Raw genomic sequence first — 13,116 nt, 5'->3', positions numbered from 1 at the left:
CCATCGCTGCCTTTCTCATCACTGCTGCCTTAGACTGACAGGAGGATGAGGTACTTGTTGGCTTCTGTGAGGAAATGAAAGAATGACTATTGGAAGAGCAGAATGACCAGTGTAACTCATAAGGATGTAACCCTGAAGTCTTTTGTTTTGTCACTACACTGAATCAAAAGAAAACAATTTGGACCTTCTCAGAGGGGAGTGTCAAACATGGCTAGCCTGGGGTAGGTTCTGCCTGAGAAAGGAGGGAAAGATTTACATCCTTTGGAAAAATATTTACGCATCTTAAAAGTTCAGGTAGCCAAAATCATTTTTTCTGCAGCTTCACCAAGTTTCACTGCAGCCTACCCCAGCCCTGTATGCAAGCTGACTATCACTAAGGCAAGGAAAAAGCAAGTATGCCCACAGTGGTTTTGATAATCTTGCTCTTATTGCCTGTGTGCAGGAGCTTAAACAGGCTCAGTGCTGTCGCTGGGATTGCTTGAGAGGCTGGGTACTACTCAGCATGTGTAAGGGTGGGAGAATCTGGCTCCAAAATGGTTTCTTTTTCTCTCCTTGCTACAGGACCTGGAAAAGACAAGGGTGTGTGGGCGGGCCTGGAGTCCCTCCAAAGAAAGTGTGAGGCCTTGGGCAAAACAAATCCATCAGGTCTCTCATTTCTTCCAAATATAGGTCTGTTCTGAGTAATAGCCAAACTCGAGTCTAAATTCCACAGTCAGCCGTTTCAGAGGGAATACATGAAAAAGACCCTATGGCCCAGAGAGCCCGTCTATAGAAAATATTTTGATAGCTCTTCCGCTCTGGAATTATCTTCCACTTAAAAAGAAAGAAAAGGAAAACACACAGAATTGGAGCATATGATTTAATTTGCACTGTAAAAGGACTGATTGATGAAAATAATACTTCTGAAAACAATCTGTTGTGAGCTATCAAATATTTTTGCCTATGCACCAATTGGCAGGAAGCAGACAGATAAATTATTACAATATGTAAGAAAACAAATTGCTCTGAGGAGGAATGGTATTTGTGTGTGTGTGTTTATGAGCAGGATAAGTAGAATGAAACCCATAAAAGCATGCTGAGAGATCATCTTCCATCACAGCAGAAATATACTGGAAGCAAAGGAGCTCACTTCAGCTCTGTCCCTGGCTGAATTTCTAGCAAAACAGGGTTTATGATATGCAAGTGTTCTCCTGGAGTAGAATTTTTAAACAAATTAAAATAAAAAAGGAGATTGGGATGTTCCTGCTGTTAAGAGGAAGGGGGTCTCAAAGCCATTTTTGCCAAGATACTTAAAAATTTTTCAGGCATCACCGCATTTTAATAAAATGAAACAGTTGCAGCTGATCCTGAATATTGCTGCTCATGGGAAAATTTTCGGAAGTGCTGCAGACATGGAGCTTTAAGAACCAGCATTCTATTAACTTTCAATAAGACAATTTCCATAGAGCCTGACAAGTGGAAAAATTGCAGTGAGATAAGGTCTGTATGAAATAACGGCCTGTGGATTGCTCTGTGGTGACTGTCTGTGTATGTGTTCCTATCCCACAGCAAGCAGCTCAGGCAGAGATGGTAACTCATTTTCTGATATCTCTTTCTTCATCAAGAACCAAATCTCTTCACATTTTTCTCAGAGCTCAGACCCTGTACACTGGGTATTGGGCAGCTGGTGGGTAGCAGCGGACAAGGCAGCCACCTGCTAAATACAATTTTGAATAAATAAGTAGAGCTTCTGAGTGGCACAGGATAAATCTACCTTTACATTTGTAGATAACTATCACCCAGCTTGAGCCATGAGATCCACATTTTCCCTTTTTATGCCATGCCTGTAACCTGCATTGACCCCATCTGCTTGCACTGCTGCTAAGAGGAGAGCGAAGCCTTCTGGTCTGAAGCATCATCTTTTTCTCCTGGAGCACCCTCTATTTGTGCATTGTAGAGGAAGGAAGGGGACACAAAAAGCATGAAAGTCTGGAATAGGCAATAATAAGGGCAATGTGAGCTGTGGAACATAAAAAATTTCAGGCACATCTTGGGAGTGAAGAGGGAGATAAGTTGCAGAACATACCAGATATTTTTTCTATAGCAAGGCTATATGACTGCTAGTGAGTGATCTTAGGTTTTCCACCAGGTGTTCCATAGATTTGACCTTGTGATCATTACTACAATCATCATGACATCAGCAAGAGGCAAAGATTTCTAATGGTATCCAGGAGAATCTGAATTCCATGAAAACAAGCAATGGAAGCCTATTTGCTAAAGGTCTTTACAAATCTTTCCTTACACAAGAATTTCCTTCCTAGAAGTTAGATTTCCCATTCAAGTTAAGCATCCTTGTATGTGACAGAGCCAGAGTACCTTGGACCTTTTATTTTCTGCTTTTTCTTTCAATGAATGTGAAAATACTCAGTGATCTTAAATGTGACAAGAAATTGTTTTGTCGTATTTCAAGGCTACTGAATGATTACTTAAAAATAAATGGTGAGCAGAAATGGTTCTCTAACAAACTCTTCTATTTGTATATTTTTAGGGGACCATTCATAGTTTGTGGGCAATATCTGATGCTAATTGCTAGCAGCAAGGAGTTAGCTGCAAGGACTGCTAACTCTGGGCAGCTAGCCAGCCTAAGAGGTTGTGATCGTGTCATTAAGGCAGCAAGTACAATGCTGTGTGGGTGAAAAGTTACTATGCTGTTTTGTGACAGATTACTTGAAAAGGTGGCAAGGGAAGGAAAAAAACCTGTAAGAGTCCCATAACACATAAGTATGCTCATATCACCTACCAAAAATTGGAGGCTGGTTTGTGATTGAAACATTCTAAGCAGGAGCACATTATTTTGTCTAAGTCAGCAACCTAAATTACAGTGAAAACATTACCTAGACTGAGCTGGTTTGTGCATTTATGTTTCCTGCCTGCAAGTACAACTTCATCACAAAGCCTTCAAGTTCTAGCCACCTACAAGTATCTCAGTGAAAGGTGAGATGTACTACTGTGGTTTTAAGAGAGGTTTTCAAGGGCCAAGCAGAAGTTTCCCAGTTCCTCTTTTATCTGGTGGAGTGCCCTCTTGACTTTCTGTGGTGTGTTCAAAACCTCTATGCTGCTGGTGAAGGGGTCATAGTGCAGAGCAAAAGGCTTCTTGATCTTCATCGTGTAGTTCCTGTGGGGAGACAGGACAGAGCTTCTAGTTCAAAAAGCTTTTCCTTAAGTGCAAAACCTGCAGGACCTCATTTCTCAGGGTGCAGTCATGGCCTTACTGGGGAGCAGAGGCTGCTGTGACACCTTCTTGCTGCTTCTCCCGAGCTTTGCCTGGTGCAGCACATCCTGCCCACGTCTGAGCCACTTGCAGTCCCAAAGATCTGCAGTGCCTGGTCTCAGCCTGGCTGGCTGAGCCCCGTCTGTGCTCTCACAGCTCTGCATTCACACAATTCAGAGTTATTACAACCACAAGCTGAGGAATGCAGGAGCACAGCATGTCTGCCGCCTTCACTTCCAAGAAATAACCTGGAGCAGCTCTTTCTGTGTAATATTCTAAAAACCTGTTGATACTAGGCATCCTGGGCTATTTTTCTGTCTCTATTAAAAGAAAAAACATGATTGCTTGCCATTTTTGACAATATTTCCATTAAGTGCATGCTGCTAGGAACCCCCTGTACTGATGTTGCCTTATGTTTTCCGTGCTGACAGATTCTTGTGCCTTCAGTTATTTTGAGCAGCCTTGGCTGTGCAACTGTCTTGAAAAAATGTATGAAAAAACTTCATGCCTGAGAGTGGTGTATCCTTGTCCTCATACCTTCTTTGCAGGTTTGCCTGAGTCAAATGCTTTGCAAGTCCTCTCTCTTCTGCCAGTGAGTTCTCACCCACGTTTTTACACGTATTAAAAATTTATTGTGAACATTTAGATTTAAGATGACAAGCCTAATTAGCCTTGGTTATAGCCCCAGCAGACACTGCTTCTGGGGAAGAGAGTAGGGAAGAAGTCTGGCTCAGGTTCTCTTCCTCTAATAAATTCCTCATTTCAGCTCCTGCATGCTCCCCAGTAGCTCCACAACCAACATCCTACCTCCAGCCAGAACTGGTCATGTTGTTCTAACTGCTGGATGTGAAGGCCAGAATTTAAACCCTGCTTACTTAAAAAAAAAAAAAAAAAAAGAAAAGAAAATAATAACCTTACTGCACAGCATCACACAGTTAAGGAAATGTGTTTAGAAACACCTCAAGCTAATTTGAAATTATGTTATTTAGGTTGCAGACAGCGACTTCATAACAATTAGATTGCTGGTGAATGCCGATTCTGGATTCTTGTGCAGATATAATCAGAGGAGAAAGGCAATTTTGTTTTTAAGCCCCCTGCTGATCCATGCTCATTCCAGAGCCTGCTATGAAATTTCCATGTGACCTTGGGTAAATCGGTTCTTCACGATCTCCTCCTGTTTGTATGGACTAGCACATAGGGTGGGATTGCACTCTCACAGTTCAGTTATAGAATTTTCTTCAGAAGGTGCTAAAATGAAGCATTGTTAAGATGAAGCACGGGACAGGGCATAGCAAAAGTAAATTCAGACTTTCCGTGAACCTTTTCTGAGATAAGCAAGCTCCTGCTTAACTTTGTTGTACAAAAGCCACTATGCAGATGCTGCAATAGTAATGTAAATAGATGTATTTGAGGTCAAGAATCAAACCATTAGTTTTAGTGGGGAACTAATGGTTACTGCAATGTAAATGTAAATTGATGTATTTGAGATTAAGAATCAAATCAGTATGCCCCCCTCAATGAAAATACCCACAAGCACTTTACTTACTGAAGCTTGACCTTGGCATCTTCCAGATTTTCTGCTATGAAATAGACAGGCTGGAAGGCTTGATCCTGGTAGGGGTGAACTGCAGTCACTTCTGGGTCAAAAGGCTTGTACTCTGGCTTGTTTGACAAAGCATACTTTGTAGCAGGAGCAACACCAGTTAGAGCAGGTGAATGAACAGAGAAAGAATTAGTCCCTGCTGAGCAGTGAAATTCTCTTTGGGGAATAGTTAGGGGTAATATAAAGTCCTGTTCTTTCATATGTCAGAGCTGATTTTCATAATTAGCAGTTAATAAACCAAATAATAAAGATTTTTTTAAGATAAAAAAAATAGAAATATGTATTTCCTGTATTACAGTGATGTACAAGCAGATAGCACAGCCATGTCCTCAGACAGGGAGGGGAAAATCTGAGTCACCCCCCAAAATATAAATATCCAGAAGAAAAAAAAATATCATGCTTCTTTTTTTCAAATAGTATCACAGAAGTTTCACAGTCCTGTCTAGCATTACTTTAGAGTCCCCTAGACCTTGCCACAAATTTCATGCTTCCTGCTGTAATGAAGATCAGAAGACAGAATGCTTCTGGTATTTTATGCACAGCTCCCAGGCCAGTATAGCAACCTAAAATCTTCCCTGAAAGCCAATATCTAAATAAACACGTGTGCACATTTGTATTTTTGAACCTATAGGGGTTCTTCTATATATTTTTTTCCAGTTCTCTTATATTGCCCCTCCCCAGGCAAACACAAAGCTTATAGAAGCCACTTCTGTCCATACTGCGGTCACAGGTACATCTATATAGTTTGTTTACATATACTGGAAATGCCTTTTAAACCAGCCACCAATTTGGCACTAGCACAAAGTCCTGGGAAGGCAGCTCCTTTTAGGCTTAAAGTGAGTTCCCAAACACCTTGTCTGCCCCTGAAACCCAGGTGAGGTACTTTAAACCCAGTTCAGCCCCAGTGACACTTCAACCGTATCACGGATGTGCCTAAAAGCTGGTTGGGCCTCCAGCTGGCCATGTTGGTGAAGTGTCCTGGGTACAAACCAAAAGGAGAAAAGAACTCATCCCATCAATGTTGAGACCTTTTTTCCCATCTTCAGACCGGACAGTGGGCCCCATCCACCTAGGGACATTCTTTTAGTACCCACCCTTCTCTGAGATCTGTCTCTTTCCCTTTCTCCTGCCCCAGTCTTTAGAAGACACCCTTCACCATTTTATAATCCAGATGTCAGCTCTCAGGGTGCTACTTGTAAATAACTGGTAAGAGTGGGTGATGCTGCTCAAGAAGTTTGATCAGCTAGCTGGAAAAATTCAGACAGTACTCCTAAGCACATATTTAGACATTTCAATGAACTGGTGCAGAAATAAATACCAGGCTTAAAAAAAGAATAACAAAAACAAACCCAAAAAAACCAAAACCCAAAAGCTCCCAAGAATATATAAAAGATGGTGTTTTTCTTGCTCTTCATTTGCAGTGTGTAATTGAAGAGTAAACCTTGGATAGCACTCATACAATCTAAGATGGTTGGTATATACAAACATGAGGCTGCTCTTAGAATCTTAGAAGCTCTGGGGAACTAATGGGAAAAGGTTTCAGTAACTCAAAACCTGACAGGGGTCCCACTGTACTGTCAGTGTTGAAGCAGAACTGAAATCCCATTGATTTCAGTGGAAGTTCAGCTCAAAACTGGATGGCCTTAAAGGCCTCTATAAGTACTGGGTGTGCTGCAAGAAAAGCATATGTAGCACTGAGTGTTGCCAGAATTGTGGTATGAGCCATAAGATTTTACAGTATGTAGGACAGAGTCCAGCTGAGTGTTAACAGAAGAAGCATTTGGGATAATGTAGAACAGCTGACAGAATATAGTGAAATAAACAGTGCAATACTGAGAGCTTTTGGGGAGGAATTCTTACAGTTCAGAGGAGGCAAGTTTGGCCAGCAGTCAGACATATTACAACTGCTCAGTTTAGACTCAGGGATGGCTGTCCTTCTGATACCTAGCTGCTGTCACTAAATGCTTTGTTAGGTAACAGGGATTTAAGTGCAAGGCTTATGCAGAGAGTGCCTAGCTCTTCCTCTCATCCTCTGCCTTACCCCCAAATTATGCCCTGAGTTTGGGCAGGATCAGTTCATGCACAGAAAATATCTACCTGAAGCTGGCTTCAAACTGGTAGGAGTGGGTGCTGAGGAGAAAAGGAAAATGTTTTAGTGATTTCTAAGTCAGGATGTGGTTCCCTTGGTTACAGTCACACACCCACAGACAGCCAGTCCAGGCTGCAGCTCAGGGATGTTCCCAGGCTTCTTGCTGATGCTAAGTTCTCATATAACATCAACTGCATGACTGCATTGCCCGCTCCCACTGGTTAGTTATCTTCTTGTAGCCAGCCATCTAACCTTAGTAACTCATGCCCTTATTCCCTCTTTGGTGACTGAGTCATTCTGCTGCTCCTGGCCTAGGAGCCTTCAGGTCCAAAGAAACCTCTCCCTTGCCCAAGCTGCTGTAGTGTGTCTCCTTCAGCACACGACCTGCAGTGAGATTCCTACAGTATTTGCTATATTCACTGCCAACAACGTGCCAAAACTTCACTGCCTGCGCCAGATATGTTGATCAGCTAAATGATAGGGAATTGAGTCTGGGACCTCCATGCAGAAGTCTGTGTCTGGCCCACTGAGAAGACTGGCAAATAATTATTAGGTTGGATAATGGCTTTCTGCCAAGCAGCAACAAAACTTAGCTGGAGCAATAAACTCAAGTCTATCATGAACTTCACTATCTTCCAATCTTCATCTTCTCTGACAGATCTGTCTAGACACCGCTTTATTTCTAAAAAACAATACTTTCTATGAACCAGGCACTGCACTACACGTATTTTCTCTCTTCAGCTGTAAAAGAAGCAGCTGGTACAGGTTTGCAATTTACTAACAGGTGCTTAGGCATTGGACCTCACCACTTTACCCACACTGCCAGTGCCTACACTGAAGTTAGAATCAGATGCTCAGGCAGACTAGAATGAATAAATGGAAATATTTCTATATTTTGATTTTGTTCTAAATAAAAATCAATGAGACATAATCAGTCAGCTAAATAAGGAAACTTCAGCTCTTAAATTCATGGATATAATTAAGTTGTGTAGAACAAGTATCAGGAGCTTAAGGTGAATTGCAGAGAACCACTAAGCCATTGTCCCAGAAGATGCACAGTGAGGAACTTGCAGAGCTCAAAAAGGGATTCTGCAGAGTGCATAGCAGAACTGCTGGATATCTGCTTGCCCATCTTCTGATTTATGTGTTATACAAAAGATGAACATGCTGAAAGGGGTTTAATCCTTTTCATTACCTGTTGAATACAAATGCCATCATTCCTGCCTGTATTTTCAGTAATATGATGGATTAACACAGAGGTAGACTCAGCTTTTTCAAAAGTTTATCCAGTAGCTTTACCCAACAATTACCAGTGATAAAAGTAATGACAAAAACCTGCCATTTATCAGCTCAGGATCAGTTAGGACTTCCACTCTCAGCCTCAGAGGTAGGGAGTTTGAGATGCAGTTGTACTTTTCTGTTCTATAGAGCAGTTTTGTGCACAAGCAGTCCTCACCTATGGTTTTAACCAAAATCAGAAAAGCTTGTTGGTGTCTGAGGAAGAAAAAGGTGGAAATAGAGAAGAGAGAGGACAAGTCTGGTGCACTTGACTCCAGACACCAAAAGTGAGCATTTCTGATGAGATTTTTACATTCATTTGAGTAAAGTTTAAACAGAAAAAGGAAGTAACCACATCTGATAGATTTTGTCATGCATATTGCTATGAAAGCTACGTAGATATCAGCAATATTATTACCTCTGCCCTTTAGTATCCTGTTTAACACGCAAATGGACTTGATTTGGAACCATAAATTATTAAGCCAGGCAGAGTAGAATAAATGTGGCCTTGAATTGTGGTTTGATTGGACATTACTGGTTTTACCAGGTAAATGAAAGTAAGTTTATGATTCCTGTTTGTTGTCAGTGAATATAAGAAGTACTGAAGGATTCCCAGATAAACAGTAGCTTCAGCAGTACATAGTGTGAAGCTGATGAGCAATCAGGACAAGATCAGGCCGCTGTGTAGAAAGGAAGTCATGTTTATTCCTCTAGAGGGCTAATCAGCCCTCCAGCTTATCAAGAGAGAAAGCTCTCGACAGAGTTACCTCACAAAGATCTCCAAATTGCAAGTGTTGTGAGGAAAACCAATGCTAAACTCAGCAAATTGTAAAAGTGAAGGTTGATGTCTTGGAAGGTTCCCCTTTTCCTGTGTTAATTTCAGCTGCCATTCTGTGGGGTCTCCTACTTGAAATGCCTTGAGATTCATCAAAATGTTGGGTTTTTCCTCCTGTCAATTGACTGGGAAGTGAGCTGACCTGTACACAATTGGGAGAGTTTTGTAAAACGTTTATTTCCATGACAACCCAACTATCTCCAGTTCTGGGAGACCAAGCTATGCTAATACAGCCACAATTCCATGTGAATGTATCATGTATCTGGCTGTTAGGCTGCTAAGTTCATGTGTTAAGTTTAAAATATAACTCCCATGAAAAAAATAAAAAAAAAAAGGTTTCTGGTTTATAAAATGCTTGGAAAGAGTGGTATTTATTTTCCTTTGGCTCTTACCAGTTTTAAAAAAGGTTATCCAATATCTGCACAGCTTGAAGCTTTTGAGCCCTACTGATATCAGTTTAGGGCTTCTGCAATTAATAAGTGATCACGTGTATCAGTGCTCTTCAAAGTTAAGGAGAAATTAATATCTCTCTTATAAGCTGTTTGGTCAAATGAGGGGAAACCCACTTTCTGTAAAAGTGTGCAAGTCTTCTTTCTACAGTTAATCTACCTAAGCAAGGCAGCATGAAACCTGTGGTTGCAGATTTTGAGCTGTGTAAAACTAGAGCTGACATTAGTTTTGAAATGTATTTAGGAATGAAAAGTTCTAAAGCAATTTCTTTTTATCAGTGTCCATGCTATTTCCTGTTTCTTTGCACTTCACTTGGTCCAGTCAATCAGTGCCTTTCTGGTTCATGTGTGTGTGAATGGCAATAGCATGGAAAAAATAGCCAAGCTCATAATAGGCATAATATTGCCCTCTAGTGAGTAATTCAGAAAGGAACGGGAGCTTTGTGTCAAAGTCAGCTGTATCACTACTGGCAGGAGCAGGAAGAAACAAATCTAATATTTTATGGGATGGTTGCTTTCATTTCATTTCGTCTCTTTAGATGAAAGACAGGTACAATACCACAGTAGCTTTTGCCCTACACAGTAGCTTCCGTGAAGGGAGAATTATTTCTTTGCAAATGAAAAATATGAATTTTAAATCATACTGTTTTTTGTAGAAAAAACATAGTTTGCTTTTACCAGAGTTCAGGAAAGTGGATTATAGAAATCTTTCAATATGACATTTGACACATACCATCAGCTCCCCATAAGATGAAAGCAGTCCTGCCCCGTAAGCCTTGATCAATCCATTTTGCTTGCAGAGGCCAAACTCCACAGTGAACCAGTAAAGCTGGGAATAAGAAAAACTTGTGGAAAAGAGTCTGAAAAGGCAGGAATTTTTAAGCTTCTTATCTTTCCTTTAATTTTCTTTTATCCTCATTTCTTAATACCATTGTATCTTTAAATGTTATAGTTGCATATTTTATAGTTGCATATTTTCCTTCACAATATATATAGCACACACTAAACGTAACATGTAATTTTTCAAACCTTGTTGTCCCACTTAGAAAAAAAATTAAATTTTGAATGATAATACATGGGTAAACAAAGTTATATCCTTTTCTCTCTTTGGAAGATGTTACTAACTACCCTGCAACCTCTTAGCCCAGATCCTCACTGTAGTCAGTGGAAGCTGCCAGATTTCCACCTACAGTCCCCAGAAGGACAGAAAGATCCTGACAGAGAGCTCAACACCTTTGCAAAGGTACTTGAAAGGAGAGTTTCCTTCCTTCTTTGTCTGTGTGATCCCATTCAGAAGAATTGAAGAATTTTTTTTCCGTATTGTGCCAATCATATGTAAGTTATGCTCCAGCAGAAAACAAAGATACATTTCTCTGGGCTTTTCTTGTGATAAAAGCATACTTAGGACCATACTTCCTGTACCTGCTGGACAACAGTGGGATGAAAGCAGCTCCTGGGTCTGCCAAACTTTTAGTGCTTCCCTTATTATAAAATCTGAGGAAACGGACAGTGGAGGACAAGTCCTGGACACAGCCTAATGCCCAGAGAAGCTGGACAGGCATTGTGCAAAGGGAAAACACAGTAAGTGAGGCATTTCAAGAATATGGCTTTGTCTCACAACTCTTCAAGGTTCCTTTAGAGACACAGAGCACTTTGCTGCCTCAAAGACAGGGATAGACCTTGGATTCATAGGTATGGCATTTTCAGGACCCTGCTTAAAGAACCACAGACAATTTGTAGAACGATGTAAAGATCTATATTATTCTGTATATTTTGTCTTTTCCATACATTATCTCTCTTTCTCTCACCCTCCCTTACACACCTTTCCTTTTGATGACTTGGTTTTAGCCTTCAAATTGATCACTGAAGAAACAACATGCCAGGATCTTTCCTTTTGCAGGATCCTGAGTTGCTTTCTCTACAGTTCAGTAAATAATTACATGTTTATATTCTGTTAATAAGCTTGATTCTCATTATTTCACAATGAAAAGTGTTTTTTGTACCTCTTCATTTTGCAGGAGGCTTTTATGTCTCCAAAATGAGACATGGGAGGAGGAGGAATTATTTTTGACCTGGGGACTGATGCAAAATGGCTCTCTGGGACTTAGAATTTTTTAACCTTAGCAAAGGCAGGGATCTTAATCTTGCTCTAGCCTCTCTAGACTCAGGTAGTGGAAGAGGCAGTGTGTACTGTCACTGTCACAGCCTCCTCACATCACCAGTCCAGCACCTGAATGAAGTCACAAAGAACTCAGCGTTTGTAGCAATCTTCAAAAATAATGGTGGTCTTACTTAGTCCTAACCCAAGGATGGATATGTGCAGATGGATTTTAGGTGAGCCACAACCTCTTTTCTGAATGGGACTGTAGACTGGTTAAGGAGCTTTAGGAGTTACAGCCTTCTCTCATTCACTACCTGTACTACATGAGTATCACACAGTTTGGTGAGGGTAAGGCTCCTCTCCTCCTCTGAAAAAATCATCAAGGATGCCATTATCAGAAAAAAAAAAAAATCACCTGGCCTCCAGATGACTTTCAGAACAAGTCCAGATGGCAGTAAGGGGCTGTACAAATAATTTTTACAGTTGTAGACAGCCTAGTGACCCAGAACTGAATGGCAGTACCTGCTCCCCAAATTGCTTTTAAGTGCTCACCTATTTGGTTAGGTTAATGAATGTGGGGTGAACCAAAAAGTGTGATGGGTCTCTGCACCCCATGTAGGAGAAAATACTGCTGTTACCCTAGGTATCTAGTGTTTTAGGTGAATCTGAAATGTGAGTTGGGACCATCCTGTGTCTGAAATTGTAAGAACTCAGCTTAACAAATATATTCTTATAAAATCAAGAAATGTAAGCATTTCCTCAGGTGGAATCATCAGCACCATTCTGGGCTCCCCCAGAGGGATTCCAGTCCCTGCTCCAGCACCTTCCTAACTTGTGGAGGAGAAAAGGCAATCGGGCCAATGCTCCCCTTTCTGTAGTCAATCTGAGGCACAAAAAGAGCCTTCCCTGCTCAGCAAGGGATTTGCAGTGAATCGTTTGGGGTTTGCCTCTAATATTAAACTGCCATCTGTACTTACTGTGGCCAGTTTCTCAATCTCCTCTTCAGATGATCCAAGAGAAGCCAGTCCAATATCCTAAAGCAAGTAAGCAAACAGACAGAGTTACACTAGTGTGATTATTCAGCCCAAGGGAGAGAAAGAGGGGAAGGGGGAGGGCCACATCATTTCTAGCATGAATAGCATGAACTATTCATTGTTTTTGTCACCCAAAATGACCTTCCATGGCTTCCAGGATGCCTACCTCTCCCTGGCCCCCAGCTACATACCACTGGGAGCCACATTAGATGAGTGATTAATCCTCAGTGTTCTCTGTGTAAAATTAACCATCTCTTGTCTTAATGCTGGACTATCTATACCAGGCAAAAATTTACAGGGAGGCATGAGAAGGAAAGACAGCAAAGGTGGGTTTTATCTTTGCCATTACCTTTCTGTCCCTCACTCTTTCTGACAGCCCTTATGAGCAGGCCAGATCTGTGCAGGGATGATTCTATTTACTTTCATCTGTGCTCCCTGTTAAATGTTATTCTCACACTAGGAAACTGTACATGTCTC

The sequence above is a fragment of the Taeniopygia guttata genome, chromosome 1A (assembly GCF_048771995.1).
Source record: "Taeniopygia guttata chromosome 1A, bTaeGut7.mat, whole genome shotgun sequence".
In the NCBI taxonomy this organism is placed as follows: domain Eukaryota; kingdom Metazoa; phylum Chordata; class Aves; order Passeriformes; family Estrildidae; genus Taeniopygia; species Taeniopygia guttata.
The sequence above is the reverse complement of the archived record's forward strand: the minus strand, read 5'-3'. Positions refer to the sequence as shown.